Here is a 24,574-nt window from a genome sequence, read left to right as displayed (position 1 = left end):
TTCAAATACTTTCAGGCAGGCCGGCAGGTGATTCAGTGATCTGCAGTGCATAAAATATATATTCAGTCTCCTACATACACATATCCACTGCATTCTAGTCTACCCAAGCCTATATCTGACTGCAGGTAGTTCCTGGTGTACGTTTTCAAATACACTTTCAGGCAGGTGATTCAGTGATCTGCAGTGCATAAAATATATACAGTCTCCTATATACACATATCCACTGCATTCTAGTCTAGCCAAGCTATATCTGACTGCAGGTAGTTCCTGGTGTACGTTTTCAAATACACTTTCAGGCAGGTGATTCAGTGATCTGCAGTGCATAAAATATATACAGTCTCCTACATACACATATCCACTGCATTCTAGTCTAGCCAAGCCTATATCTAACTGCAGGGGGTTCCCGGTGTACTTTTTCTAGTAAACTTCAGGCAGTGTTTTGCTAATAAAATTTGACAGCATGTCTGGAAGGCCACCAAGGAGAGGCAGACGCTCACAGGCCAATAAAAGAGGGCAAGCAGGCTCTGTGTCTACAGCCAACAGCCCTGGTGTCAGATCACCTTGAGGCGAGGTGACAGGTGCACCCCGTAGGGATCAGGAGTGCACCACAAGGTTGTGGACCCTACGGCTGACTGCTGCAGACGGGGGACAGAACCCGCTGGGGTTAGAGCGTAAGATTTCCTGGGGCGCGGAGTCTAAGAGCCAGCAGGTGTTCACCATCGCCTCTAGTTGTGAGGATGGACTTGGCTGCAACTGGCTCCAGGTCGCGACCCCCAGGGTCCCCCAGCTCACACCCACAGTAGGCAACAGGAGGATAGGGATGGTGAGGGACAAAGCCAAGGTCGGGCCACAAGCAGACAAGAATAGTCGGGGACACGCCAAAATGTCAGGAACACAGGCCAACAGGGATAGTCAAAGACACGCCAAAGTCGGTAACGGAACAACAGAAGAGCACACGGCAGGTAACAGGAAGCCAAACACACAAAGGAATACACAATGGTTGATCAGCACTGATGGCCTGCAGTGCACAGGTTAATATAGGGCTCCCTGATAGGGCCTGGGGTGGAGCCATGCTTAGAGGAGAGGTTATAAAAACCACCAATGGCGTTGTAAGGGGCAAAAGGGTAAGTCCCATGGAGGATGCAGTTTCCCAATCCATGAAATTGGCAGCGGCTCCAGAATCCATATGTGCTGAGACCGAACGAGAGGAAGAACCGTCATGAAGCAACACAAAAAGGAGAAGATGAGAAGGTGAAGGTGATATTTCAGGGTCTAATACTCCACCTTCCAGATGTATTAGCCCTGAGCGTTTTTCCGGATGAAGAGAACAAGTGTCAAGGAAATTACCTTTGGCCCCACAATAGAGGCATAGGCCCAGAGTTCTGTGCCTAGCACGTTCTTCAGGAGATAGCTTAGTCCAGCCCAACTGCATAGGTTCCTCGGTAGGCAGGGGGTGCTCCTCGGATCGAAGAGAAGGGACTGGGGGCTCAGGCTGCCTAGAGAACGGGAAGTGCTGGCGTCTTTTTTTCCAGGGCCCTCTCCTGAAAGCGAATATCGATCTGGTTACACAAGGTGATGACACTGTCCAGATCAGCAAGAAGGGATCTTCCTGCTAATTCATCCTTCACTCTATCAGGGAGGCCATGTAAAAAGGTTGCAACTCATTATTCCAGCTCAATTCAGCTGTGAGCATACTGTCCCACAGGCGCAGACTCTTGACGGAGACGTAAAAGAGCGCTAGCCGCTGAGGAGACACGACCCGGTTCCTCGAAGATATTCCGAAAAAGTTTCAAGAAATCAGACAGGCTAGAAACCACTGGATCATTCAGTTCCCACAGAGGGGCGGCCCAAGCTAACGCCTCGCCGGACAGGAGGGACTTTTGCCCAATCGGACAGGAAGTTTTGGGGCTGAAGTTCAAAATGAATTGTGCACTGGCTAAGGAACCCCCTGCAAGCCTTGGAGTCACCAGAAAAACGGACCGGAGCAGGTAGTTGTAATGAATGTGTGGCTGCGACTGATGCGATAGGTGCCGCGGCAGATAGTGGTTGAGGTTGTTGAACCGGGGGTCCTAATGAGGCCTGAGCCTGTTCAACACGCGATGCCAAATCCTGAAGGAATCGCATCACCTGGGTCTGATGCGATTCTTGGGTCTCAAGTCTGCGAACTAAGCTCTGCAATGGATCATCTGCAGGAAGCGGCACGTCAGCCGGATCCATGGCTGATCAAACTGTCAGGTCACCTTGAGGCGAGGTGACAGCTGGTCATGGATACAGTACATTCTCGGCATGTGGCCGTGGGACACGCTTGTCCTTTTTTTCAGCAGCTGGCCGTGTTGATCCACAACATGCAAATGAGTTGGTAGAGTGGGAGTGCGCATGCACGGCACCCTGTGATGGACGCCTAAACACAGGGCTCCGCATCGTTCCAGCCATTCCGCACACTTAGCGGCTGAACACCGCTGGACTAAGCCACGAAAAGACTAGCGGAGGTGCCCGCCGACACAGGGGATCCTGCGGATGAATGGAGGGACAGCAAGGAGAGGTCTAGGCACCCGATTTGCAGGCCTCCCGGGAACTGACGAAATCTCCAAGATGGCGGCGGAGCGGCCGCCTCACGAGGCCCACACAGGACCTGCGGGCTCCTCTCCCTGGCGTGACAGGCTGCATGAAGAGGTATGCGGAGGGGGTCATTCACCACTACCCCATGGAGGTCCCCTATCCCTTGCCACCACAGTTTCATTATTGAATCATACACTGGAGGACATTCAGGGCCTTTCCCCTGCAGGGGAACATTCATCCAAACATACCATTTCTTTTAAAGAAGCAGCACAACTCATCCCTCAGCCATCCCAGTCTCCTCAGCCGCAGGACATGTCTTTATTGTTCTCTAAATTTGCTGAAATGCTTGACAGGGGGCTAGCTCAGACTGCATCTATATTACTTCTCTATTACTTCTGACATAAAATCTGATCTCCACATGCTGGGCTCCTGAATTGAAAGTATTGAACTCAAAATGGATGCCACAATCGATCGAGTGAACCAGAATTCCGATCAATTTCAGGAATTGCACGATCAACTTGAAGGGGCGTTTGCCAAAATCAACGATTTGGAAAATAGGTCCCGCAGACTTAATTTCCGCATCTGGGGTCTTCCTGAGTCAGTAACAGACGTTCAGGAAGCAGTTCAATCACTAATCAAGACCCTTAACTCTGACATCAGAACCCACAGACTAGAGCTAGATCGCGCTCACAGAGCCCTAGGTCCTCCCCGCCAAGACGGACTTTCGCGTGATATAGTGGTTAAACCACACTACTTTAGCGTCAAGGAAGAGGTGATGAAGAGAGCCCGGTCGTCACCCCAGCTACAACTTATGGGTCATCAGCTACAACTCTACGCAGATATTTCTCCCTTCACCATCCAGAAGAGGCGATCCCTCAAACCTTTGCTGACGGTTCTGACACAGAAGAATATTAAGTACTGGTGGCTGTTCCCATTCGGTTTGAAATTTGACTTCAACGGTAAACCTTTCCGCTTCACCTCACTCCACGAAGGGGAACTATTACTTCGTAAGCTTGGCCTCATTCCCTCAGATCCACCTTCCCCCATGCAGACTTCCTCATCTGGGATGTCCAAACGGCCACCACCTTCCAGCCCTCTCACCTCTCTCTGGATCTCCCCCAGGCACAAGAAAGCTAAAGATGGACTTCCTCCATGATTTCGAGACTTTCCTAGCTCCAGTTCATTTCTTTTTGACTCATTTTTTGGGTCTGGCCCTTCCATGACCTGCGGCCTCAGTGCCAGTTGAAAATTTCATCTTCCAGAACCCCCCCCCCCTTTTTTTTTCTTCTTTTTTTTCCTACTTTTTGTCCCTTTTTTAGGGTCTTTTGGTGGGGATTGCTGGGTACTATTTTCATGATCCCCCCCCCCCTTCTTTTTTTTTTTTTGCTTTTTGCGTGGCAGTTTGCCCCATACAATATTTTTTGATAGGCCTCCTCTCCGGTCTTACATCAAAGCCATTTCAATTGTGTGTTATAGGTGTTCAGTTATTAAGTTGAAACTGCTTGCATATTTGTTGGTGTTGCGGGGGTTGGGGCAAGCCTCCTGCGCACTCATTCCACTCTGGGTGAGGCAGTCCCCTGGGGTACTGTCTCGCCTAGTTTGGGTGACTCCTCCTTTGTGGGGAAAGTCATGTTGGTTTCCTATGGTGGGGGGAATCTGTCTTCTCCCCCACCTTGGGAATGTTCTCCTTTCCTGACTCTCTCTTCTTACTGTTTCATTTCTCTCTCCTTCCTCTTGTCTTTCTTTTTTGCAGCTCATGAAGTAGTCTCTCTCACCTGTGACGCTCGTAGTGAAGCTTGGAGGTACCCACTGGTTTTTCGGAATCTGCAGTTGGTAACTAGCATGAAGGTAGGTCTTCAGGTATTTCCTGCCTTCTGTTCCTCTCTGCTCCATGGCTAACCCACTCCACCACAACCCACTCCTGCGCATAGCCTCTCACAATGTGCAAGGTCTTAACTCCCCGGTTAAACGGAAAAAGATTTTCTAGCTTTATCACACCCAAAAAATTGATATCCTATTCCTTCAAGAAACACATTTCCCGAAATCTTATCAGCCCTCTTTCATTCATGCCAAATTCCCCAACTTTTTTTTAGCTAACTCTGACAACAAAACCAAGGGGGTTGGACTTTTCTTCTCGGGTAGGGTTCAATTCTCCTTGGTATCCGAATTTAGAGACCCAGGGGGTAGATTTCTCCTCATTAAAATTCTTATAGATGAACAAATTTACTCTCTTATTCCTTACTATGCTCCGAACAAAGGGCAAGCACAGTTTTTCCAATCCATGCTCGGAACCCTATCTCCGCTTACGGAAGGTATAGTCATCTATGGCGGAGACTCTGACTTAGCATTTGACTCTGGTATTGACAAATCACTTCCCCCAGGAAGGAACAGGGTTCGTCCGACTAAGCAGAGTCTAAAAGTTGCCAGACAATTGTATCATTATGGCTTGGTTGATATTTGGAGGGAACTCAATCCCAGGGTTCAGGATTATACTCATTACTCTAGTCCTCACCAAACCTTTGCAAGAATCGACCATTTTTTATCCTCCAACAACATATTCCGTTGGTTCAACGGTCGACAATTAGGGACTCTGCTTTGTCGGACCATTCCTTTGTCCTTCTCTCCATTCGGGGGGGGAACGATCCCTCGCTCCGGGTTTCATTGGCGTCTTAATGCCTCCATTCTCAGCAACCCTGTTCATGTTACGGAAATAGAAAAACATATCCAAGAATATTTCCGCCTAAATGATGTAGAAGACATCTCCCCCTCATCGCTATGGGCGGCCCACAAGGCCACCATCAGAGGTATACTAATCCAACTTTCTACCAGATTGCGTAAGGCACGTAAGGTGGATATAAACAAGCTAGAATGGGAATTCCCCTCCCTGAGCAAATTACATAAAGCCAATCCCACACAACTTACAGCAGACAAACTTGATGCGATCCGCAATGCTTTAAACCTAGCGCTCACAGCTGTTGCAGAAAAAGACCTCAGATGGGAGAGGGGACGCTTTTATCAACACAATAACAGACTCGGTACTCGGCTTGCTAGACGGTTAACCCCTGAAACCAAACTTTTTGCGCTTCCCAAAATCAAATTGAAGGACGGTCCCCTCACTCAGAATCCCCAAAAAATCTTGGATGCATTCCACGATTTTTATCTTTCCCTTTATGGCAATAAGGAAGTTTGCTCATCCCCTAGTGCTATCCACTCCTTCTTAAAGTCGACACAAATCCCCACACTGAAGGACCATCATAGGGATGAATTGGAAGCTCCGATATCCGCAGAGGAAGTTGAAGGGGTCATTAAAAATCTTAAGACAAATTCGGCTCCTGGGCCTGATGGATTTTTGGTTCCTTACTACAAACACTGCTCTCAGACTCTAGCCCCATACCTAGCACGCTTTTTTAACCATCTTAGATCTGGCTCTCCCCTGGATAAAGCCTTGAACTCGGCTTTCGTAACAGTTATTCCTAAACCTGTGAAGGATCCCAGCTGTGTGTCTAACTATAGACCCATATCTTTGATCAATAATAACCTTAAAATCCTGACAAAACTCTTAGTCAATCGACTATCCAACTTCATTAGCCTTTATGTTCATGCAGATCAGGTAAGCTTTATCCCGGGGAGACAAGGCCCAGATCAGATTAGGAGGGCCATAGACATTATCTTGCTTCTGGGGTCAAGGTGGGACGGGGGCCCTCCCCAACAGGGTTGCCTCCTTTCACTGGATCTCATGAAAGCTTTTGATTCGGTCTCCTGGTCTTTCCTGATCCCCACACTGGAAAAATGGGTATTCGGACAGTCCTTCATGAACATTATTCACACACTATACTGGACTCCAGAGGCCCAAATAAAGATGCAGGGATACTATTCAAACCCCTTCCCAATCCTCAGGGGCACAAGGCAGGGGTGCCCCTTATCTCCGTTGATCTTCGCCATGATCCTTGAGACACTAGCTATAGCAATTAGAGCGAACCCAGACATTAAAGGTATAAGATGTGGATCAAAAATACATAAGTGTGCCCTATTTGCAGATGAGGTATTGCTTTTTATTTCTTCTCCGACCACCTCGCCCCCAGTTATATGCAAACTGCTCGATGATTATGGCAACATTTCTGGTCTTAGGGTCAATTATGCCAAGTCCTTAGTGCTTAACGTTAATCTTCCATCTATACTTGTTTCACAAGTTAAAAATAGCTTTAGGTTCGATTGGTCTGACTCGGTTCTTCCTTACTTGGGGATACACCTGACGGCATCTATTGACAAATTATATGCAGCTAACTTCCCCTCGACATTCCACAAACTTGAGGAAGACCTGGCCTTCTGGAATACACTTAATTTATCCTGGCTGGGCAGGGTAAATTCGGTTAAAATGACGCTTCTCCCACGTATATTGTATCTCTTTCGGTCTTTGCCCATCCCCGTCCCTAAGGACCGTATCCATAGCTTTCAGTCCAGAATCATGAAATTTATTTGGGGAACTAAGGGTCATAGAATTTCAAAGGGAACTTTATTCCGCAAAACAAAAATCAAGGGGGTCTGGGGGTCCCAAACATCCTTTGGTATTATCAGGCAGCGCAACTTTCCCAACTTTCCACTATTTACCTAAAAATTGCCCATTCGGACTGGGTTCAGATGGAGAGACAGGCGGTTCCCAGCTATACCCTGGATTATCTTTTATGGAGCGCAGCTAGGTCCAGACCAGCCATTATGGCGTTTACTCTCTCCCACTCCATTGCCCTATGGGACTCTTTGAAAATGAACCCGCATGTAACCTCCCACTGGAAGCCCCTTTCCCACATCTTCAGGAACCCCCTTTTCCCTCCGGGCCAGGACATTACGGCCTTCCGTTGGTGGCTGGATAAAGTGTTATATAGGATCGGCCACTTTGTTTCGCCCTCAGGTCCTTTTTCTCTAGGTCACTGTATCAGGAAGCTTCACATGCCTGAAACCGAAAAATTTAGATTCCAACAAATTTCCCATTTCCTAAAGTCCTTAGAAAGAGGGGAGCAAGCTGAGGAACCTATCACTGATTATGAACTTTGGTGTGGCCAAGCCATGGAGCAGAGAGAGGGGGGGGGGATATCGGTGATCTATCGTGCTCTTGCCCAAACAGATTCTAAAACACTTTTCATGCGAGAATGGGAAACAGACTTACATCAACAATGGTCCTTAGGGGAATAGCATAGGGCATCACTTACGGCCTCAAAGGGCTTTCTTAATGCAACTCTAATTGAAGCTGACTTAAAGATTCTTATGAGATGGTACAGGGTTCCTCTCAGACTAGCAAAAATCTATCCGAATGCCTCTCCCCTTTGTTTCCGTAATTGTGGTCATACTGGATCTATGTTACATATTTGGTGGGATTGCCCAAAAATCTGAAATCTATGGAATAAGGTGTTCCAAATCATACGGAAGATCACAGCCTTACCCATCCACAAAACGCCTCAAATCGCATTACTAAATTTCTCCTTACCGGGCGTCCCAAAATTAACACAACAACTCATCAGATTTATTCTTGTCGGAACTAAACTTACCATTGCCAGAGCCTGGAAATAGCCCACTGTGTCATTGAGATTGGTTAAAAGAAAGATTTCTTGGATTATGGTTCAGGAAAAAACGGTGAGCATCTTCCTAGACAAGGTAGAAAAGCACACAGTGACGTGGGATCCTTGTATCAGATACACCTCTTGGTGTCTACATTCACCAGGGACTTCATGTTGATGCCAGGTGAGAGGGATCCACTTCGACAGGAGCTACTTCATTTCGCGTCTCAATTCTTTTCCTTTTCTCTATTCTTCCACTTCTTTTTTTCTACTCTCTCTGTACACCTTCTATCTCCTTCAGTGCTCTTTCTCAGGCTTAATGTAGGTACAACATGAGGTCTTTGCTCTCTATAGGATTATAAACCTCAAGCCTCAATTCCTATAGCGGTTTGTTCAGTGTTTCTTTTTTATATTAGATTGATCGTTCATTTTGGTTATTTCATCTTTTATGGTATTTAATGATACTCCGGTCCAGGATTTCGGTCCTCTTTTACTTAGTCCAGACGATGATTTAATAGCAGTACTACGAACTTGTGATGAGTAGGGTCTTCAGGTGCTCGGCACAGCTAGTTCCCATTCGGGGTGCTGGGACCAGGAGGCTCGCCCCTCAAGTTAAAATGTATGATTTACGGGACCAGGGACCCAAGAGGTATATTGCTAATAAGGTCTCGCATTTGATAGGATCTTTAGCCTAAGTGATTTCTGGTCTACACCAGTTAGCAATACGGTGTTAGCAATAACCATTAAGACTCATGGTTTATTATCTGTCAAAACTGTACTCTATATTGTGTTTTGTACAAATGAGCATTGTTTATACTTTTATCTGTATTTCATTGAATTCTCAATAAAAATTTATTGAAAGTAAAAAAAAAAAAAAAAAATTGGTGATATAAATCCTAGTAAAAAATACTGAAATAAATAAATAAATGCAATATTATTATCCTATAAACATAAAAAAAGAGAGTTGGTAGAGTGGATTATTAAGCCGTCCTCATCCTCTGTCACCCAGGCTCAGAGCAGTTTGCCTGCCATTGCAGCTGCCAAAGTGGACTATTCCATTGGCTCAGTGTCATCGGTCACTCCTTACCTAGCCTCACCGTCATGCACGGAGGAGTCCCCCGAACTGTTCGACCACAGTGTCGGGTACATGCTGCAGGAGGATGTGCAGCGTTTTGAAGACTCTGATGATGGTACCCAGGTTGAAGAAGGCAGTAACGTGAGCCCAGAGAGAGGGGTTGCCCAAGAAGGACAAGGAACTGGCAGTCATGCCCCCCCCCAGCTGCAGCACATTGCGAGGTCTGCTCCAGTGACAAGGAGGGAGGGGATGATGAGGTCACTGACTCTATGTGGGTGCCTGATAGAATGGAGGAGGAGGAGGCATATCTCCAACGAGGCAGGATGCCCTCCAGGGGCCAGCTTAAGGGCAACCACCCGACTGCATCACACCACAGAGCTCCGCATGTGCAGGGCGCTGCTGACTCCCCACGTATTTTGAAAAGTTCTTTGGTGTGTGCCTTTTTTGATATGTGTGCAGCAGATCGCATCGTTGCTGTTTGCAACAAATGTCTTAAGCGTATCAAGCGTGGACAAAACAGCAGCCGCTTGGGCACCACATGCCTGACCAGACATATGATGACCTCCCATGGAGTCCATTGGCAACAGTACTTATAAGACCCACACCAAAGAATAAGGAGGATCGCTCCTTGCTCCTCATCAGCTGGGATCTCCAACCCCACTATACCTTCAATCCTCTCAGAAACCTGCACTGAGAGGAATGAAGGTGTAGAATTAGGTGTGCCAAGTACTTGGAGGTTAGGGATGAATGAGCCAAACACCCCCCCCCCCCCTGACCCCGGTTTGGTTCTGCCCCAGGGGACATTTATCAATGCAAAAAGTTTTAAAAATTGACATTTTTTCGGGAGCAGTGATTTTAATAATGCTTAAATGGAAAAAATTTTAAGTGGAAAATTCCTTTAAATATCCTACCTGGGGGGTGTCTATAGTATGCCTGTAAAGTGGTGCGTGTTTCCCGTGTTTAGAACAGTCCCTGCACAAAATTACATTTCTAAAGGAAAAAAGTCATTTAAAACTGCTTGCGGCTGTCATGTAATGTTGCCCCAACCCCAAATAAAAAAAAGGTGTGGGGCCCCTAGGCCCTGTATACTCTGAACAGCAGCAATATACAGGCAGAAATGGCTTACAAACAAGATAGGAACTGCAGGTTTGTTCTTAAGATGAATCTGTTTATAATTTTGAACAGGTAAATTTTCTAAGTGTAGCTCCAGCCAAAAAATATATTTAAAAGCTTTTTGGATAACCTAGGGAAGGGTTATCATAACCCCTGTAACATTTGTTTTGCTGTCTGTGCCCCTGTTCAGAAGATTTCACCTCACGTTCTGTCCCAATGAGAATTGGATTTTGAAAATGTTGGGTTGTTGTAGACACAACGATTGGTGATAAAGCATTAGTGGAGACACATTTTTCCCATATTAACTCTTAGCCCTTGTACACACGGTCAGACATTCTGACAACCAAATCCGTTGGATTTTGTCCGACGGATTTTGTCCGAAACTGTTGCATACACACGATCGGACAAAGTTGTCAGAAAATCCGATCATTCAGAACGTGATGATGTTATTTCTGTACGATGGGACTACGTTCAGGCTAGTAGCCAATAGCTTTGGTCTAGGAATTTGATCTGAGCATGCGCGGCACTTTGTCCGATCGGAATTCTCTACACGTAATCGGACAAAGTGATCATGTTGTCGGAAAATTTTATAGCCCTGCTCTAAAACTTTGTCCGTCGGATATTCTGACGGAAACAGTCCGCTGGAGCCCACACACAGTCGGATTATCCGACAACACGGTCCGATCGGACATTTTCCGTCAATGTCCGACCGTGCATACAAGGGCTTACAGGAGAGAATTTCCCTTCCTAGTGGTAGATTTCCTCTCACTTCCTGTTGTCTCCCTCCGTTTGCAACTAGGAGTCATTTGTAATTTTGATCTTTGAAAATAGAGGACCGCCTTAGGTGTTGGTGGAACCAGAACACTGTAAGCCCTCACAGTTACTCTTGGTGGGTGCTGGAACCTGCTGCAAAATATAATATCAAGAATTGTAATTACATGCCCCTGTTAAACAGGGGCAGAAATATTGGGCCTTAGGCGGTGGTGGTGCTGGTGGCACAACACTGTAAAGCCTCACAGATATTCTTGTTGAGCACAAGAATGGGCCCTGCTGTGAAATAATAGATCAAAAGTTTTAATTACGTGCCCCTGTTAAACAGGGGCATAAAAATTGGGCCTTAAGAAGTGGTGGTGGCACAACACTGTACCCCCTCACAGATACTCTTGTTGGGCGCACGAACGGGCCCTGCTGTGAAATATTAGCTGAGCAAATATTGTAATTACATGCCCCTGTTAAACAGAGGCAGAAAAATTGGGCTTTAGGCACTGGTAGTGGTGCCATAACACTGCAACCCCTCACAGATACTCTAATTGAGCGCAATAACGAGTCCTGCTGTGAAATATTACAGCAAAAATTGAAATTACACACCCCTGTTAAGCAGGGGCAGAAAAATGGTGCCTTCGGCACTGGTGGTGGTGCCACAACACTGGAACCCCTCACAGATACTTTAACCACTTCAGCCCCGGAAGATTCCCCCCCCCCCCCTCCTTACCAGAACCCTTTTTGGATTCGGCACTGCGTCGCTTTAACTGACAATTGCGCAGTCGTGCAAAACGTCCTTTTTCCCAACAAATAGAGCTTTCTTTTGGTGGTATTTGATCACCCCTGTGGGTTTTATTTTTTGCGCTATAAACAAAAAAAAGAGCGTCAATTTTGAAAAAACGCATTATTTTTACATTTTGCTATAATAAATATCCCCCAAAAATATATAAAAAACTTTTTTTTCCTCTGTTTAGGCCGATACGTATTCCTCTACATATTTTTGTTAAATCGCAATAAGCTATTATTGATTGGTTTGCGCAAAAGTTATAGCATTTACAAAATAGGGGATAGTTTTATAGCATTTTTATTAATAATTTTCTTTTTTTTTTTTACTAGTAATGGCGGTGATCTGCAATTTTTATTGTGACTGCGACATTATGGAGGACACATCAGACATTTTTGACACATTTTTGTGACCATTGTCATTTATACAACAATCAGTGCTATACAAATGCACTGATTCCTGTGTAAATGACACTGGCAGTAAAGGGGTTAACCACTAGCGGGCAGAGTAATGGTTAAGTGTGTCCCGGGGCGTGTTTATAATGGTGAGGGGGTGTGGCTACATGTGGCACATCACTGATCTCTGCTCCCAATCACAGGGAGCAGAGATCAGTGACACTGTCACTAGTCAGAACGGGGAGATGCTTGTTTACATTAGCATCTCCCCGTTCTTCCTCCCTGTGAGATGATCGTGGGTATCCCCAAGGCAATTGAGTCTGTGGGACCCACAATCCGACTCACGGAGGTGCTGCCGGCCTTGCGCATGCGATGGCATGGTGGCAAATTTTAAAGGGACGTACCTGTACACCCATTTGCCTGTCCGTGCCATTCTGCCAACGTACATCGGCGTGCGCCGGTTCGGAACCGGCTAGTTGACCGCAAGAACAAGCCCTGCTGTAAAATATTACAGCAAAAACTGTAATTACACGCCCTTGTTAAAGAGGGCCAGAAAAATTGGGCCTTAGGCACTGGTGGTGGTGCCACAACACTGCAACCCCTCAAAGATATTCTAGTTGAGTGCAAGAATGAGCCCTGCTGTGAAATATTACAGCAAAAATTATAATTATACGCCCCTGTTAAACAGGGGCAGAAAAATTGGGCCTTAGGCACTGGTGGTGGTGCAGTGAAACAAAAATGTTCTTAGAAGCTATCAACATGAACATTGAGGAGGAATAGGATAGTCACTCTTGCCCCTAGGTATTCCTGCACCATGTAAATTAGATGCTGGTGATGGCTGCTGGAACTGATCAGACCTTGAAGCATTTGATCTGGAGTCCTCTGGGTCACTAAGGATGACATGAGCCACAGCCACCTCCTCCCAGCCATGTACAAGTCCATGGGTTTCTGGGGACTGAAAACGATCCCTTGAAGACTGCTGCTGATGCTGAGTGCTATGCTCCACCTCCATGCTGACACAATCCTCACCCTCCTCCTCCTCCTCCTCTTCCTCTTCCTGTGTGATTGGCGGGCCTGCAGGAATACTGTCAAGATAAAGGGGGCCTTGAGAGGTGCCCTGTCCATTATTTCATGAAGCTTGTGCTCCAACAGGAAGACAAGAGGTACAGTATCACTGATGCATGCACTGTCACTGCTCACCATTCTCGTGGCCTCCCCAAATGATGACAGAGCACTGCAAGCATCCTTGATCAGTAGCCACTGGCATGGTGAAAAAAAGCCAAGCTCCCCTGACCCTGTCCTGGTGCCATACTCACACAGGTACTCATTGATGGCCCTCTGCTGCGTGTGCAGCCACTGCAGCATTGCCAACATTGAGTTCCACCTGGTGGGCATGTCACAAATGAGGTTCTTGGGCAGGTTGCATTCCTTTTGAAGGTCAGCCAGCCGAGTAAGATCCTGCAAGTCCGGGTACCTGCACAAGAACCGCTGCACCACCAATTTAAGGACGTGAGCCAAACAGGGCACATGGGTCAAGTGTCCCTGTCAGAGGGCGAAGAGGAGGTTGGTGCCATTGTCGCAAATCACCATTCCTGGCTGAAGCTGGCATGGAATCAACCACCTCTGTGTCTGCCCCTGCAGAGCTGACAGAATGTCTGCCCCAGTGTGGCTCCTGTCCCCTAAGCAGACCAACTCAAGCACCGCATGGCATCTTTTTACCTGAGTGCTTGCGTAGCCCCTTGAATGCCTATGGAGCACCGCTAGTTTAGAGGAGAAATCTGCAGAGGAAGAGGCCATAAGGGAAGAAGAAGAGGAGGGGGTAGAGGAGAGAGGTGTGGCAGAATCACCACTACTAGAATTTTGGAGGCGTGGTGGTGGAACTAGCTCTAACAATACTGCAGCCTGTCCTGCATCCTTCCCAGCTGCCAGCAGATTTACCCTGTACACTGTGAAAGAAAGGTAACATCCCTGTCCATGCCTGCTGGACCACAAGTCAGTGGTAATATGCACCTTACAGCTGACTGCCCTGTCCAACGAGTCCAAGACACTGCCTTCCACATGCCAGTAGAGAGCCAGAATGGCCTTCCATGAAAAGAAAGGACGTTTGGGAACCTCCCACTGAGGTACTGCACATTCTAAAAATTCAACAAAGGGGGCAGAGTCTACCAGCTGAAGAGGCAGCAGTTGGAGTGCTAGCAATTTCACCAAGCTTGCATTCAACCGCTGAGCATGTGGATGGCTGGGACCAAATTTCTTTCAACAGTTTAGTAACTGGGGTAGGGAAATTTACCTGCTGCAATCAGATGTTGGTGTAGCAATAGCAGATTGTCAGCAAGTACTTGGCACACCTAATTCTACACCTTCATTCCTCTCAGTGCAGGTTTCTGAGAGGACTGAAGGTATAGTGGGTTTGGAGATCCCAGCTGATGAGGAGCAAGGAGAGGTCTGCCTTGTTCTTTGGTGTGGTTCTTTTAAGTAATGTTGCCAACAGACTGCATAGGAGGTCGTCATATGTCTGGTCAAGCATGTGGTGTCCAAGCAGCTGCTGTTTTGGCCATGCTTGATACGCTTCAGACATATGTTGCAAACAACAACGATGCGATCTGCTGCACACGTATCAAAAAAGGCCCACACCAAAGAACTTTTCAAAATGCGCGAGAAGTCAGCAGCTCGTCGCACATGCGGAGCTCTGCAGTGGGATGCAGTCAGGTGATTGCCCTTAAGCTGGCCCCTGGAAGACATCCTGCCTCGTTGTAGATGTGCCTCCTACTCCTCTCTTCTATCAGGCACCCACGTAGAGTCAGTGACCTCATCATCCCCTCCCTCCTTGTCACTGGAGCAAACCTCACAGTATGCTGCAGCTGGGGGAACCTGACTGCCAGTTTCTTGTCCTCCTTGGCACCCCCTCTCTCTGGGCTTAGGTTAGTGCCTTTCTCAACCTGGGAATCATCATTAGAGCCTTCAAAATGTTGTGCATCCCTTAGAGCCCTCCTGTGGGACTATCACGCAAAATTTCGCATCATGTCCGCACTATCTCCATTGACGATAGCAGCACTTACCCACTGGTATCGCAAACAAACATCTCTTCTCATCTCCACGGATCCGAGCCCATTGTCACCCCTATTTGACAATCCGGCAATCCCGACACTTCACACGGGGAGACAATGTGGCTCTTACTCTAGGGACCAGTGGCCTACTGCCAAACAGTATGTACAGGCTTCCACCGGTCTATTTTGGGCACCTGTAGACCCCGAACCTTTGAACCAGATAGACTGGCTCTCCAGGCTAACCATAACACAATACTGTAAGTCACTCCATCTCTCTGGACAGGTACATAGACCTCTCACAACCTTTGAGGATATGTGTGGTCTCTCTCGAAAGCCTAAACACTCATTATCTCTGATATATAAGGACATCCAACTACATTCTTATAACCCACTACCAAATTTCGCGCAAAAATGGTCCAGGGACCTCTGCACTGAAATATCCCCGACACAATGGAATACTTTGTTTATGATCACTCACAGATCCTCCATATCCGGTTTCACGCAAGAAAAAAATTACAAACTGCTGGCGAGATGGTACAGGGATCCAGTCACAGTGAGCAAAATGTATCCTGGGACCTCGGACAGGTGCTGGCGTTGCCACGGAGGAGAGGGCACGTATGTCCACGTGTGGTGGGATTACGACCGAGTACGCCATTCTGGGACAAGGTATTTAAAATTCATAATGACCTGTATGATGTTTCTGTGTAGCCGACACCACAAATAGCTTTACTTTCCATACTCCCAGGACCCCTGAGCTCACACCGAAAGAGCCTGTTTCAGTTCTTTCTGTCCACAGCTCGTCACGTCATTTCGCAGTTCTGGAAAAAGGATGTTGTCCCCCCGATTATGAGGTGGACAGATGCCATGAATGATATTATGCTCATGGAAGAACTACATGCCAAACAAACTGACAAATGGGATAAGTATATGTCCCTCTGGTATCTTTGGCTCCATCACTCCTCATTGGCCCCCTTTCTCAATAGTATGGCTTTGTGAAAATGAGGCCTTGTAAATGTGGAGCACGGGTAGACTGTTCAAGATGGTCCTCCAGACCAAAGGGCTCAGAGGAGACCCCCGGGTGGACAAGCCAATAGACCTTCCTTGTTGAGTCCCCCTTACCTACACCTTGTCCCCCCCTACCCAGGTGACTCAAAAGGTCACGCAAACAACTAACCCGTCCCATGCCGCATAGGCTACCATTTTAGGCTTACAGGCCCCTTGACTGCATGGACCTCCCAAACATGGTCCTTGTATAGACAAAACCGCGGGGGGAGTTTTATGATAATTTCCTTCTTGTATGGGTTTCACTGTATGATTTGTGCGAATTCTGCAGATGCCTGTAAGTTGTTTTGTATGCAATGCACTCCCTACCCCTTCCCCCCTCCCCAACTTTCTTTATTCTGTACCCCCCTTCCCCTCTCAATTCTTATTGTATTAAACTGTTACCTGAACTGTAACAATAAACAAATATTCAACCTCAAAATGTTGTGCATCTTCCTGCAGCATGTACCCGACAATGTGGTCGAACAGTTCGGGGGACTCCTCCATGCATGATGGTGGGGCTAGGGAAGGAGTGACCGATGACATTGAGCCCATGGAATAGGCCGCTTTGACAAACTGCTTTGAGCCTGGGTGACAGAGGATGAGGACGGCTTAGTTATCCACTCTACCAACTCTTCTGTATATTTTGGATCGACACGGCCAGCTGTAGATAAAAAGGACAAGCGTGCCCCACAGCCAAGTGCTGAGGATGCACCGTGTCCACGAACAGCTCTGACTGTAGACACAGAGCCTGCTTGCTCTCTTTTAGTGGCATGTGAGCATCTACCTCTCCTTGGTGGCCTTCCAGACATGCTGTAATATTTTATTAGCAAAACACTGCATGACATTTACTAGGAAAAAGTACACCAGGAACGGCCTGCAGTCGGATATAGGCTTGGCTAGACTAGAATGCAGTGGATATATATATGTAAGAGACTGTATATATATTTTATGCACTGCAGATCACTGAATCTCCTGCCTGCCTGCAAGTGTATTTGAAAACGTACACCAGGAACTACCTGCAGTCAGATATAGACTTTTCTAGACTATAATGCAGTGGGTCTATATATGTAGGAGACTGTGTGTGTGTGTGTGTGTGTGAGAGTGTGTGTGTGTGTGTGTGTGTGTGTGTGTGTGTGTGTGTGTGTGTAATATATAATATTAATATATATATTTTTTATCCTTTTACCATAAAATCTGTTTCTTGCCATTCATTGGGGGAACACAGGTTTTAGAGACAGTGGTGTTACTAGCAAACAAAAAAGATTGCCCAGTCTGATGTTACCCCTCCTGGCTCCTGCTCATAGGATGCCTCCGTTTTAGAGCTGCACAATTAATCGTCAAGAATCGTTATCGCAATCTTGACTAAAGTGTTTCACAATTCTTTCTATGCAAATAGTTCTCTCCTTCTGAAGCCACAGCCTTCTAAAGAAAGGAAGAGAAAAACCGGGCAGTCTGCCAAGAATCAAAACATTCTTTATCATTTGAACTTAAGTATAAACATTATAACAATTTGTCAATGGAATACACTTTGTGTGTAAGGCCCCTTTCACACGGGACGGCTCCGTAATGATACGCCCCATTATGAATGCAGTGGATATATATATGTAGGAGACTGTATATATATTTTATGCACTGCAGATCACTGAATCTCCTGCCTGCCTGCAAGTGTATTTGAAAACGTACACCAGGAACTACCTGCAGTCAGATATAGACTTTTTGTGTGTATATACATAAAATATAATTTTATGCACTGCAGATCACTGAATCGCCTGCCTGCCTGCCAGGGCTCGTTCTTGCACTCAACTAGAGTATCTGTGAGGGGTTACAGTGTTGTGCCACCACCACCACTGCCAAAGACCCAGTTATACTGCCCCTGTTTAACAGGGGCATGTAATTACAATTTTTGATCTAATATTTCACAGCAGGGTCCATTCCTGCGCCTACTAAGAGTAACTGTGAGGCCTTACAGTGTTGTGGAACCACCACCACCGCCTAAGGCCCAAATTTTCTGCCCCTTTTTAACAGGGGCATGTAATTACAATATTTCCTCTAATATTTCACAGCAGGGCCCGTTCCAGCGCCCACCAAGAGTAACTGTGAGGGCTTACAGTGTTCTGTTACCACCAACATCTAAGTCCCAATTTTCTGCAGAGTATATAGGGCAGGCCGTATAGTATATACAGGCGGTCCCCTACTTTCAAACATCCGACTTAAAAATGACTCCTACTTACAAACGGAGGGAGACAACAGGAAGTGAGAGGAAATCTACCCCTAGGAAGGGAAATTAACTCCTGTAAGAGTTAATATGGGAAAAAGGTGTCTCCAATGATGCTTTATCACCAATCCTTGTTTCCCTAATAACCCCAAATTTTCGAAATCCAATTGTCATTGGGACAGAAAGTGAGGTGAAATCTTCTGAACAGGGGCACAGACAGCAAAACAAATGTTACAGGGGTGATAACCATTTCCTATGTTATCCAAAAAGCTTAAAAATAGATGTTTTGGCTGGAGCTACACTTACAAAATGTACCTGTTCCAAATTACAAACAGATTAAACTTAAAAACAAACCTACAGTCCCTGTCTTGTTTGAAACCGCCTGTATACTGCTGTTCAGAGTATATAGGGCCTGGGGGCCCACATCTTTTCTTTCCTTAATTTTATTGCAGGGTTCCCCTTAATATCCATACAAGTCTCAAAGGGCCTGGTACTGGGCCGGGGGGGGGTACCCATGCAAATTTTCATCCATATTGCCGGTACCCAACATTACATTACAGCCGCAAGCAGTTTTAAATTACTTTTATTCCTTTAGAAATGTCATTTTATGCAGGGACTGTTCTAAACACGGGAAAAATGTGCCACTTTACAGGCATACTAGAGTCACCCCCCAGGTATGATATTTAACCACTAGGGATTCGCGCTATAGCCAAATGAGGGCTACAGCGCGGACCTCCTTTCCCGGGACTAGGTCTATTGACGTCGTCCCGTGCACGAGCGGCCTGCGCGACCCCTGAGGGGCGCGCGTGGCGCGCTCTGTTATCAGCGAGTCTATGAGACTCACCTCATCACGGATCAGAGCAAGGGGTCGATCCCGACCCCTTAGCACATGATCAGCTGTCAGCCAATGACAGCTGATCATGTGTTACAACGGAGCCAGTAATCGGCTATTTTTCCTTCTCGCGCTGTGAGCGCGTGGAGAAAAAAAAAGAGCAGATCACCGGCGGCCGTGATCGGGACATCAGTCCCGATCACGGCCAGCTTACCAGTGCCCACCACGCCCCCTGCCAGTGCCAACTCAGAAATAAAAAAGTGCCCCCCATCAGTGCCACACATCAGTGCCCACAGTGCCACCCATCAGTGCCCACAGTGCCACCCATCAGTGCCCACAAGCTGCACCCCAGTGCCACATATCCGTGCCCATCAGTGTCATTTACCAGTGCCCATCAGTGCCCATCAGTGCCACCTATCAGTGCCCATCAGTCCCATCAGTGGTACCTATCAGTGCCCTTTAGTGCCACCCATCCGTGCCATCTTATCTGTGCCCATCTTTGCCGCCTTATCTGTGCCCATTAGTACTGCCTTATCTGTGCCTATCGGTGCCACCTTATCTGTGCCTATTAGTGCCGCCTTAACTATGCCTATCAGTGCCCACCAGTGCAGCCTATCAGTGCCCACCAGTGCCGCCTCATCAGCGCACTTCAATGAAGGAGAAAAATGACCTGTTTGCAAAATTTTATAACAAACTATTAAACATGATTTTTTATTTTTTTTGCATCTTTTTTTGTTTGTTTAGCAAAAAATAAAACTCCCAGCTGTAATTAAATACCACCAAAACAAAGCTCTATTTGTGGGAAAAAAATGATAAAAATCTAATTTGGGTACAGTGTTGTATGACCGCGCAATTGTCATTCAAAGTGCATCAGCGCTGAAAGCTGAAAATTGGTCTGGGCAGGAGGGGGGTTTAAGTGCCCAGTAAGCAAGTGGTTAAAGGAATATTTCACTTTTATTTTTTCACTTTAAGCATTATTAAAATCACTGCTCCCGAAAAAAACGGCCATTTTTAAAGCTTTTTTTTGCATTGATCCATGTCCCCTGGGGCAGGACCCGGGGACATGAACACTTTTTTAGGACAATAACATATTATATTAGCCTTTAAAATTCGCACTTTTGATTTTTCACATTGGGGTCCCATAGACTTTAACAGTGTTCGAATGTTTGCGTGAACTTACGGTCCGTTCACATGTTCTGCTGTAAACTACTGAACTGGGGGGTGTTCGGCTCATCTCTAATCCAAAGCGACTTGGAGCTGTGATAGCCACAAAAGGTGGCTCTACAAAGTATTGACTGAAAACGGAATAGTTATGCACATTGACTTTTTCTGTTATTTTGTCCTATTTGTTGTTTGCTTCACAATAATAAAAAAAATCTTCAAAGTTGTGGGCACGTTCTTTAAATTAAATGATGCAAATCCTCAAACAATCCATCTTAATTCCAGGTTGTGAGGCAACAAGACATGAAAAATGCCAAGGGGGTGAATACTTTTGCAAGGCACTGTATCACAATTATGGATGTCCTGAAATGTCCAGATAGCACAAAATCCCCCCCACCCCATGACCCTATTTTGGAAAGTAGACACCCCAAGATATTTTCTAAGAGGCATGGTGAGTATTTTGCAGATCTCATTTATTTTTGAAAATTAAGAAAGGAAAGAAAATCTTTTTCAATTTTCAAAACTTTGTGACAAAAAGTGAGATCTGCAAAATACTCAACATGCCTCTCAGCAAATAGCTTGGGGTGTATCCTTTCCAAAAATTGGTCATTTGGGGGGGGGGGGGGGGGGCGTGCTGTCTGGACATTTCATGGCCTCCGAAACTGATAGGCAGTGAGGAGTGAACTCAAAAATGTACGCCCTGAATGTGGTGATTGTGTGGTTAGACTGCCAAGAAGTCCCACACATGTGGTATCCCCATACTCAGGAGAAGCAGCAGAATTTACTTTGAGGTGTAATTCCACATATAACCATGCCATGCTTGAACAATATACCATTTAGTGGCAACTTTGTGTATTTTTTTTTGTTGTCATATTCAATGAGCTTAACATGCCTCTCAGCAATTTCCTTGGGGTGTCTACTTTCCAAGATCGGGTCATTGGGTTGTACTGCCCTGCCATTTTAGCATCTCAAGAAATGAGATAGGCAGTCATAAACTAAAAGCTGCGTAATTTACAGAAAATGTACCATAGTTTGTAGACGCTATAACTTTAGCGCAATCCAATAAATATACGATTATTGAATTTTTTTTTACCAAAGACATGTGGCTGAATGCATTTTGGCCAAAATGTATGACTAAAATTGAGTTTATTGAATTTTTTTTTTTATAATTTTCAGTCTTTTTCTGTTTATATTGCAGAAAATACATATCGCAGAGGCAATGAAATACCATCAAAAGTAAGCTCTATTTGTGGGAAAAAAAGGACGCACATTTTGCATGACCGTGCAATTACCAGTTAAAGCAACGCAGTGCCAAATTGTAAAAAATGCTCTGGTCATTGAGCAGCCAAATCCTCCGGAGCTGAAGTGGTTAAGGTAAAAACTGCCATGCCTTTAGAAGCCCTTTAAGTTGTTTCTGATTACATATATTTTATTGTATATCTAGAAGAAAAACTCCACACAAATCACTTTGTCAAGCATAAAACAAGACATAAAAACATCACTTAATGTATGGACTAGTGAAAGACTGCTATCCAATGATATCCATTTAACAGCATTCAAGAACTGCACGTTAGCTTTAGTATAATTATTAAATCCTAAATTCCCTTTAACAATACAATTTGTAGTATGTAAATTTGCATAATTAAATGTTAGGAAAGCAATTTCATACCATTAAGTCCTCTGTCGGCTTTTCAGACTGTTCCTGGAGATTTACCCCAATGGTGTGAAAAGAGCAGATGGAAATTTCATAGAGGATATGTCACATGAAAGTTAACCACTGTCTCTCTGTAAACAGCACACATCATGGTTACAGTTATTGTCACTTCTCTTTTTTTCATTTAGATCTGTTACAAATACATTTCAAAATATTTAGGTGAATATACAGTGTCTTGCAAAAGTATTCATCCCCCTTGGCTTTTTACCTATTTACCTATTTTGTTACATTGCAGCCTTTAGTTCAATGTTTTCTTAATCTGAATTATGTGATGGATCAGAACACAATAGTCTAAGGTGGTGAAGTAAAATTAGAAAAATATATACATAAAACTATTTTTCAGAAATAAAAAATGCATAATTGGCATGTGCGTATGTATTCACCCCCTTTGTTATAAAGCCCATAAAAAGCACTCGTGCAACCAATTACTTTGAGAAGTCACATAATTAGTGAAATGATGTCCACATGTCTGCAATCTAATTGTCGCATGATCTGTCATTACATATACAGTATGTAAAACCTGTGATTAAGTCAATTGAATGACGAAACATGTCGGGGTGTGGCTACTAGGCGAATGAGACAGACATACACGGGACGCTGAACATCCTACATTTATCCCTACTGAGGTGACGGTGTTACTAATGCCACGTACACACGATCAAACAAGCGGGTGGAAAAGTCCGGCAAACTCAAGTCCACTGGACAATCCCCCCGTGTGTAGCCTCCGGCATACTTTTTTGACCCAAAAGTACGGCGGACTTAGAAAGTAGTTTTGCACTCCAATCTTCCCGCCGGACCCGCATTTCGGTGGGCAATCCGGCCGTGTGTGTGCCAGTCTGCCGTACTTTTGAAATGAACAGACTTTTCCCGCCCGGAGAAAAGTCTGCTCATTCGAGCAGGTCTCCAAGTAGGCATGGCCCGCGAAGGAGACGTTGCTGGCCCCACCACCTGGTATGGACTTAAAGGGGAACCCCAACGCTGAAAAAAATCGGCGTGGGGGTCCCCCCCAGGTCCACATCAGACACTTGTCCGAGCACACTACCCGGCCGGCCAGGAAAGCCGTACCAGGCCGCGTGCTCTCAACATGGGGGGTGCCCACCCCAAAGCACCTTGTCCCCATGTTGATGAGGACGAGGGCCTCTTCCCGACAACCCTGGCCGTTGGTTGTCGGGGTCTGCGGGCGGGGGGCTTATCGGAATCCGGGAGCCCCCTTTAATAAGGGGGCCCCCGGATACCGGCCCCCCCACCCTATGTGAATGAGTATGGGGTACAATGTATCCCTACCCATTCACCTGTGAAAAAAGTACAAAAAAAAACACAACACAGGGTAAAAATAGTTTATTGCACGGTTCCGGGGGTCTTCCGTCTTCGGGGGGTCTTCTCGCCGGACTCCTACGCTATCTTCTTCTAGCTCTTTTGCTAGTGCAGGAGCCCGGCTTTCTTCCTCACCGCGGCCTCTTCTTCCGACTTCGGGGGTCTTGTCCCCCTCTTTGGTTCTTCTGCCGGGCCACCGCGCCTTCTTATAGCTCTTTTACAGGCGGTGGTTATTAATCTTTTAAATGTGAGTGCAATTAGATAAGAATTTTTATGTGTGATTAAAAAGGTTTTAAACGTTATCATGCTATGGGAGCAAATCTCATCTTTTTTTGCATGAGGGCATCTATATGAAACTGCCAAGATAGCCAACCCTTTTTCCTCTGAAGTGAAGGTTTATGCATTCCAGTTCACAACCTTGAAAAAAAAAAAAAGAAAGGGGTAAAAGCGTGTCTAGCTAAACACGAAAGGCTTATACAGCTGGTGAGTCTATTCATATAAGGGGAGAGGAACCACATTCACAGAGGTGTGGTGGAGGAGTGTAGATGGGAGCTGTTTTCCGGTCCAAGAGGCACTGATCTTCGTAGTTTTCATTACTTTGATTTGTTATGTCAGCATGTTTTGAAGATTTATGGACTTTGCAACACTGTATATTTATATCGGGAAGTGTTTTGTTAATTGTAGAATTCCCGGTGGAAGTGGGTTTGTGTATAATTGAATATGTGGTACGGCTAATCACTTGATCACAAGGTGATTTTATTTCAATAGATTAGTTTAATTCTTTATTTGTAGGTATTTTTTCACGAGAGAAATATTTATTAATTTTTTTTTTCACTGAACCCTTAGTCAAATATTATAAATTTTTTATTGATACAGATTTATAGGATTTAGTGGTGGAAATACACACTATATCTAGCGCCACTTGTTTCAATACTTGGTAAAGGAACATTATACACAGTATGTAAAACCTACGGTACCTAACTGGTTAAACTGAATACACTGGTAATAGG

At 45.6% G+C, this 24,574-nt stretch overlaps 1 protein-coding gene across 1 annotated transcript in view; it reads right to left on the bottom strand.

The window, feature by feature from the left end:
• The window catches only part of CUNH1orf162 (chromosome unknown C1orf162 homolog), an 84,163-nt gene extending 61,851 nt beyond the window's left edge, over positions 1-22,312 (bottom strand). The window contains exon 1 of the mRNA XM_077481528.1: positions 22,206-22,312. The gene's annotated coding sequence lies outside the window, so the exon portion shown is untranslated. The remainder of the gene's footprint in view (positions 1-22,205) is intronic.
• Between the last annotated feature and the right edge of the window lie 2,262 nt (positions 22,313-24,574).

Source organism: Lithobates pipiens, unplaced genomic scaffold (genome assembly GCF_037356315.1).
Source record: "Lithobates pipiens isolate NorthernLeopardFrog02 unplaced genomic scaffold, aLitPip1_a1.2 Scaffold_16, whole genome shotgun sequence".
NCBI lineage: Eukaryota > Metazoa > Chordata > Amphibia > Anura > Ranidae > Lithobates > Lithobates pipiens.
Note: the sequence above shows the minus strand (reverse complement) of the source record. Positions and strands in the feature narration are given on the sequence as shown.